An 8432-nucleotide genomic window follows, 5' to 3' on the forward strand; every position below is an offset into this window, starting at 1 on the left:
TTCATTAAAACGTAGACGGGCACTCACTACGAACTGGCACCAGCACCTAAGACGGCGTCTGGTGGGCGAAATTGCCGTTGCATTTTGCGGGCTGTCGTTGGCGCGGTTTGGTGCGCGCCTTCTTGCTGTCGCGCGCCACTTCTCCGGCCACGTCGAGCACCTCAGCTGCACAGGTACTCCTGCTGCCGCAGAGACCAGCCATGCTCCTCCCACGTTAGGGCAAACTGCACACCAGGGCCTGGTCGATGGCCAGTTACCCGCGCGTGATAGCGTCAGATCCGTCTGCTGAACAGCTAACGGTGCCAACCTTAGGCAGTTACTGGGCTCATTTCGACATGGCAGTCCGTGTGGTCAGTCCTTTGGACCGCGTAACTGCCAGGCGTCTCTGCGTTTCTCGTGACCGTGAGGACCACTGGGGACTGTGTGAATTGCTCCATGTCGGGACGGAAGCAGGAGTCTGCCAAAGGAATGTCGAAGTCCAAGCTCTTGCTTGCCAACGCCATCGCGGGACTAACGGGCAAAGATAGAAAAAAGTACGAACGGCGACTAGCAGCTGTTGCGCCTGGTGGAGCAGACGGTGCGAGCGCTGGAGACGCGGGAGTACCTAGGGGGCGGTGCGTCCCGACGTCTCCAAGGCCTGCGACTGGGTGTGGCATGACGGCCTCGTGTATAGTTTTTGTACACGGGGTACCGGCGTCACACGTGGTCCTTCTGCGCTCGTATCTCTCAGGACGAACATTCCACGTCCTAGCAGACGGAGGCATCTCCACCGATAGTCAGATTCGCGCGGGAGTGCCGCAGGGGTCGGTTCTCGGCCCCCTGCTGTACTCCCTCTACACAGCCGACGCTCCGCGGGTGGCACGCGTGGGGTTAGCACTTTATGCTGACGACACGGCGTTGTTCACCCGTAGCATGAACGCGGCCGTGAAGCACTGTCGCCTCCAGCTCGGATGTGGCATCCTGGGTGCCTGGTCCACTAAATGGCGACTAAAATTTAACGCTGCAAAGAGGCAGGCCATCGTCTTCAGCAGAAAAAGGCTGCCTCCGAACCTACAGCCAGTCACGATCGTGGGAGGCCCTGTTGCGCATTGGCAAACACCTCGGGGTGACGCTCGATCGGCACCTGACGTGGCTGCCTCACGTCCGTGACTTAGAGCGTCTCCCTAGTCGCCCTAGGCGTTTATCCGTTAGAGGTGAGCGGCCGCTGGGCTAGGCGTAGGGTGGGGGTGGTTTTCTGGCTTCTGTCAGTGCCTGCGACGCTCGCATAGCTAGCGGTGCCTCGAGGTCTCGACCGAGTTGTCGGTCGTGTTTGTCGCGGCTGCAATTTGGTCGGTGCTCTCGAGATAGCAGGGTCGGTGCTGCGGTTAGTGTTTTGTATGGCAGAGGTCTTGGTGCCTTGTGCACGTTGCCTGTAGGCTTTTTGCACTCAGCAGCCTCGATAAAAGGCGCCATGGCCTGTTTATCCACATAGCGCGCATTTACTTTTGGGATCGCCACTCGGTAGAGAGCAACTGAGGTGGGGTGCCCTTCTGCACATTTCATGCATCGCGTCGGTATATCGCAGTGCTTGGCAACGTGCCCTAGCTCTTGGCAGTTGTAGCACTGCACGTTGCCGCTTTTCTTACGTAACGGTTCGATGGTGGCAGGCACTGACAGGACGTGTGTGATCTGTTTTTGCCTGTTCTGGAGAGTATCAGGTAAGTTGGCTTGGTACAGTGGCCGCTTGTTATCGCTGTAGGGTTGTTTCATCTGGGCTACACTGTTGACTTCAAAGCCCTGCCTTTTCAGGTCTTTCTTGATGGCGTCAGTGCCGACTTTCCGGGGTAAATCTCGAATTACTAATTTCATCAGGCGTTGTCTTGCTGTGGGTAAGGTGTAGTGGGGGACTTCACTGCAGTGTAATCGTCCAACTCCCTGAACGTCAGTTTGATTTTGTCCCCTCTGGCGGACTTTGCTGTGAACTGCTTTTCACCAAGGCAGTTACTAATGAGGGAATTTAGTTCTTCGTAATTATAGTCAAGTTCTGCAATGATGGGTGGATGTCTGTGTGTGGGTGTGGGGGCGGGTTGTGGCGCATCACCAGTGGCGGGTACAGCATAGTCGTCATTGGACAGTGGTAGGAATTTGTTGCTTGTGGAGGCAATACCTCTTGCTTGCTGGCTCGCGGGTTGGCGGGCGGTTTTTCGCGCCTTTTGGAACCCTTCCCCGCCGATGCCGGATATTTGCGGCTCGGCAGTGTCTGTAGGGGTTTTGTGTGGAGATTCGTCGATGACGAGGGGACGGTCTGATTCGTCCTCGCTCCCTGAGGGGGAGGGAGAACGTGCCTTGGTGATGGGCGGTTGGTTGAATGCTGTTTTCTTTGGCTGTTTGCGCTTGACGGTAGCTCTTTTGTTCTTTTTGGCTTTTTTCACTACGTCTTTTATGCGCTTAGCTGGAGCTGAGGGTTCTTTAGTGTGTTGTGTCTTGCTTTGTGCGGGAGGAGGGGTTTAGGAACGGTCGTTTTGGGTTGAGCTATGGGGTTGGGCTTGGGGAGGATGCTGGTGGTGGGCGGTTGGCTGGATGTGGGTTTTCTTGGTGGTTTACGTTTGACGGTTGTTCTTTTGTGCTTTTTGGCACTGTTAACAACGTCTTTTATGCGCTTTGCTATAGTTAAGGACCCTCTAGCAATTGGCGTCTTTGATTGCACGGGTGGGATAGGTTTGGGAAGGATCTTTTTGGGTTCGGCAGTGGGGGTGGGCTTGGGGAGGATGCTGACAGGGAGGTGTTTTCTCTGTGCGGGGGTAAGAGGCTGTACCAGCGCTTGTGCCTGCCCTGTGCTTATCATCAGGGTGGCCATTGACATCCTACCGCTGGTTCGCGGGAGAGATGTACTTCTCTTGCGTCAGACACGCTAATGGCGAATACACGACCAAGTAAAAGAGGCAAAGTCTAGGGCTGCCGTGGGACTACCAGTCGCCGCCTTAGTTGCCGTCACCGTTAGGTTTCCGGCGGCAGAACTTGGTCCTATCTCACTACCAGGCGCGGGACACTGGCCAGAGACCAGGCCCTGACCTGCAATTGCCCTATGACACAGAGGAGCAGAGCTGTTCTCTGCCGCAGCTGGGGCGCTCGAGCCGACCGGGAAAGCGGCCGGCGGTAACAAAGACACGGCATCGTTGCCGCCAGTAGCGCGCTACTAGGGCCCCAAAGTGTCGCTGCAACTTGACATGGTAGCCGAAGATTCGCTCGACAGTGGCAATTTGCCATGAGTGCTTGTCTACGCCTTAATGAAGGCGCATCCGAAAAACACCCCTGGTTTGTCACCCGTACAAGCGGGGGCCGATGGCTTCGCGTCACAGACTGACGGAGACTAGCTCAACGCCCGACTGCCGCTCAGCGAGTGGCTGCGGCTCCTGCTGCTCTCATCTTTTATTTTCCCCTCTTTGGGGAAGTGTGAGTGGGAGTTCGTAGCCTTTCGGCTTTTACTCTGCTGTGTGCATGTGTGTGTGATTATTTCTGTAGTTTTTTAGTGTCTGTGAAATGTGATGACTGTTTTGTGTGTGTCTGATATTTGCCTGAGGTTGGCGAGATGTTTGGTGTTATATGGGAAGGAGCAGGATTTGGGATTGGATATTGGGATTTTCTCTTCGACTTATTCGTCGAAGATCGGTATGGGGCGCTAGTGCTTGTCGCGGGACATGTCATACCGACCTATGGAGTGGATGAGGGCGTTTCCTGATCTGGAAGAACCCTCATAGAAGGCCCTTGCCAGATCTTGGAAACGCTCTCTCAGGAGTGGGATTTCGGCTGCGGCGTGCAAGATCATCTATGGGGAATCCGAGAGGTAAATTCATTGCCCTCCTGAGGGCGCGGTTCTGCAGCCTCTGGAGTTTGTCCAGTCGTATCTGTGGCTGTTTGTGTTTGAAAAACTAGGGGGGAGGGGGGGAAGCACGGGTGCTCCTACTATGCGCTTGGGTGACTTGGCGCGTTTTCTTTTCTCTCTGACGAGCAATTTTGCCGTCGTCTTTGGGAGAATTTTTCTTTCGGCTTTCCTCTCTATTTTCCTTGTGTATTTCGTGTCGTGTTTTGCCTGTTCCCTCCGCTGTTCTAGTCTCCTCCTTTCCATAGGTTTTTCGGTTCTCATAACTTTCTGCATTAGCTTCCTCTCCTCTTCAGGGTCGAGGTGTGGGAGGACATTCTGTATTAACGGGTTATTAAGTACAGAGCCCAGTCCCTTGTGGTCCCTCCTTTCTACTTTAAAACTCGTCCCTGCTCTCGCGGCGTCGATCTCCACCGAGTCCTCCATCTCCGTGCTCGGGGTGGGGGCGGCAAAGTCAAGGGCTGCCAAAGGATTGCTGAGTGCGGCCTTTTTGTTGGCACCGTTATACGTTTCCGGCCAACACTCAGCCCTAACGCCTGACGTGCGCGGGTATACTGGCCGGGGAGCAGTTCCTGACGGATCTGGTCGTCTTCCAGGCCCTGACATGCAAATGCCCTACTTCTCGGGGGACCAGGGAGATACCCCGAGGCAGCTGAGGCGCTCGAACTGGACGGCAAAGCGGCCCGCGGCAACAAGAAGACGCGCCTGGCGTCGCGGCAGTGGTAACTGCAAAGACTCCCAAGGCGCTGCTCCAACTCGCCGAACACGACAATTTGCTCAACGGCTCCTGCTCCCGCTAGAAAGCTCAGGGTGTCGCCTTACACAATTCTAAATGAACCCGCTGGTCCTACAAGGCCCGTTCGCGTCCTAAGAAGAACACAACCGGGACACTTCTCAGTCGGGGCCAACACAAGGAATTTCACCAAGTGCCCCCGCAGTGTTCCTCGCAACCGTGGTTCCTAAGGCTCCACAGTCAGCGCGGTCGGTGGAACTAGCGTAGCATAACACGCGTGTGTTCGCACCGGCTGCTGGTCAGCGTATGCTGAGCGTCTCCGTCGTCGTCGTGCGTGCAAGTGTGGAACAGGTGTGTCTGCTCCACGTGATGTGGCTGCAGGTTATAATAGCCTCTCGCTATTTTGCCTACAATAAGTGGAGAAATCTGTACGGTTTAAGCTTATGACTTCCTAGGCTGTCCTGCACTGTGGACTTCTTGTTATGGTTTGGTGCGTGATTATTGACGCAGCAAGTCTGGCCAGCGAATTGATGCTCACCAGTGTGGCCGGTTGCCGAGTCCTCTACCAAGTTGGTTTGTTGACCTCTCGGCTTTTTCATAAAATGTTGTCGCTGCTTCTCTGAAGCTTTGCCGCAGCGGTTTGATACCAGCAACGTGGTGGAGCTCCTCGGTGGGGAAATAATTAGGTAGATGGAGTGCAAGACGTAACGCCCTTGTTTGGAATAGTTTGCAGGCGTTTGAGGTTTGTGTCGGCCGTGTTGCCCCAGAAGACCGCGGCGTACTCCAGCAGCGGTCGTATGGCGGCCTTGTACAGCGTAAGACCGACGTCTTGGGGCAGCGTTGTCGTGGGGTTGAGCACTGGGTAGAGCGGCCTCAATCTACCCAGTACCTTTCCTCTGATTGCTTCTGCATGTTGCTGCCATCTGAGACGCCGGTCTAATGTGACGACTAAGTATTTGACGGTGTTGTTCCATGGTACTGGCACACCACACACCGAGACTGTCGGCGCGTCTTGAGTCAGGCGATAATCATCACCAATCGCCCCATCCGTCTTCTCTCCATTATAGACGAGGCGCCAGTTTCTTACCCACTCCCTGGACAAGTGCTGCTAGGGGGTGATTTCAACGCTAAGAATGGAATTTGTAGCCGGCGGCCACTTTTATTTGTCCGCCGCGAATTCCAGAGTCTCGCTGAACGCGAGGAGGCGGTGGTAACAGCACCGCACGATCCTACGATATATCCATTGCGAGGCGAGCTCGACGTACTGGACATCATCGTCGTTAAAGGAGTACTACGAAACATAACTGCCAGCACGAGGACGGCGATGTTCTCAGACCACCTGCCAGTAATTGAACTGGAAACTGATGTCGCTCCCCCAGAACGCACAGGGTTAGACCTGAGGAAGATAGAGTGGCCTCGCTACATGGAGTTAGTCGCGGAAACACTGGAGTAAACACTGGCTCCAGCGCTAGTGGGAGCCGAAGTTGCCATACAACATCTCACCAGAGGCATCGTCCAAGCCGCTACAGCTGCCGTGACGGCGAGGAGAGAGGACGACGGCAACTTTAGGCAACCACTGCAACTTCCACAACATCTTCTGGACGAAATTGCGTCCAAGAACCGGCTGCGACGGGAGTGGATACGGACGCGAAATCCGGCGATTAAAAGGACGCTAAATAGGATGCGGAGTCATATCAAAGCGGCTGTGGATGCACACAGGCAACAGCAGTGGGCAGACAAAATTGCACAATTAAACATTGAAAATGGCACCGCCTGGAAGGCAGTGAAAGGTTTCCTAATGAAGATACCACCCTTGCAGGTCGGCGCGGATTACGTTAGCGAGCCGAATGCGAAGGCAAATGCCTCGGCAGACGCTTTCGCCGCTAACTTCGTGCCGATCGAAGACCCTGTGGACGCCGACCACATGCAGCTCGTGAGGGAGCGCCTCCCCGTCTTCTGGCAGAGAGGGATGAGGACCAGGTCATCACACCAATCAGCGCGGACGAAGTCACCGCGCAACTTCGCGCACTCAACAGCAGGAAGGTAGGAGGCCCTGATCTGGTAACCAACATTCTGCTGATGCAACTGCCAGACACAGCAGCGGATGTTCTGGCAAACATCTTCAACCTCATGCTACAGACCGGCACCTACCCAGGGTGCTGGAAACACGCTGAGATGGTAGCGATTCCCAAGCCAGGGAAAGACATCTGCTTGGCGAGGAACTACCGCCCCATCAGCTTACTGCCAGCTCTGTCGAAAGTGTTCGAGAGGTTTTACATCCAGCGCCTCCACCGGCTCATTGAAGACGAGGGCATCTTGCCCAATGAGCAATTCGGCTTCCGTCCGGGTCACTCGACGGTTCACCAACTGTTGCGTTTAACGGAAGAGGCGTTCAGAGCCATTGACCGACGTGAGTACTTCGGCGCTCTTCTGCTCGACGTGTCTCGCGCCTATGACTCCTGCAGAGTTATCTGCAGGATAGAACGTTTCACGTACGAGGTGCCAGTGAAATTTGCACGTAGCATCGAATACTCGCAGGTGTACCACAAGGCTCGGTCATTGGCCCGACCCTCTATTCGTTATACACAGCGGACCTGCAGCATACAGAGCCAATCAAACTCGCTCTATAGGCAGACGACACCGCAGTCTACGGCCGCAGCAGAAGTGCAGCCATCCTCCAAAGTCAACCAAAAATGGCCACAGAAGACCTGACGCAGTGGGCAATGAAATGTCGACTTTCCCGAGACGACACATTCCACTGGGACTGCCATGCATATCAGTCCAAGGATGTCCAGTAGAGTAGAGTGGAGTGGCAGTGTCAGATACCTTGGCGTCACTATAGACAGGCGTCTAACGTGGCGCCAACATATAGAAGAGGTGAGGGCGAAAGCACTGGGTAGACTACGTCTGCTATACCCTGTACTAAACCCGACATCAACGCTTCCTGCCCACTTAGGTCTCATTCTGTACAAGGCTACAGTTCACCCCTGCTGGAATATGCAGCGGTTGTATGGGGTAACACAGCGGAGACTAACCTACGCCGTCTTCAGACGATCCAAAATAGGTCTATGAATTTGGCACTCCACCTCCCACGAGATTTTCGCTTGGAGGATCTACACGTCGTCGTCGACATTCTGCCACTTCGAAGGCGGTTGAAAGAAACCGTCAAGAAGTTCTACGACAACATCGAGTAAGAAAGCAATCCTCTGATACGCGAGCTCGGACATAGGCCACACTGGTCAAACACCACCAGGTGGCCAGACCTGTTGCGCCTTTAATAACCAAGCAACCCACGAATGATCTCAAAGCTCCAGTGCTGAGCAACATAGCCAACCAAAAGACTTTCCCTAACAAGTACAAACCACATATTAAAAGGAACAATAGAAAAATGCTATTATAGACTTCTCCAAACCCAGGTGTTGCGCTGTAGGAAATCCACAGCAAATCCAAACCGAAGCACAAGGAGACACACACACCGCTAATGCGCTTCCGACTGCTCCAGCGGACGGGCCGCGTCCCTGGACGCTTACGGGATCCAGGCGAGTACGTCAGAGGCGCTACCGAGCGTCTCTGATAGTAGTATTCTCCCCCAACGGGCGTCGACGGTGGTAGTACGAACCGTGCTCACGCTTATCGCGTCACCCGCGAAAGTGAAACAATGCTTACGATCTCTCGCGAGAGTTGTGCGTCGTTGCAGCAGTCTCTGGAGACGCCAGTGGACGTCCCCACCGCGCAGCAGGACAGCGACAAAGCGCTCCAGCTTCTTGTGGGACTCACCCAAGCAACAACTTCACGTGCCTCGAGGAAGAGGCAGAAATCTGACGACGACGCCTCAGCCCC

This window comes from Schistocerca serialis, chromosome 9, assembly GCF_023864345.2.
Source record: "Schistocerca serialis cubense isolate TAMUIC-IGC-003099 chromosome 9, iqSchSeri2.2, whole genome shotgun sequence".
NCBI classification, from domain to species: Eukaryota; Metazoa; Arthropoda; class Insecta; order Orthoptera; family Acrididae; genus Schistocerca; species Schistocerca serialis.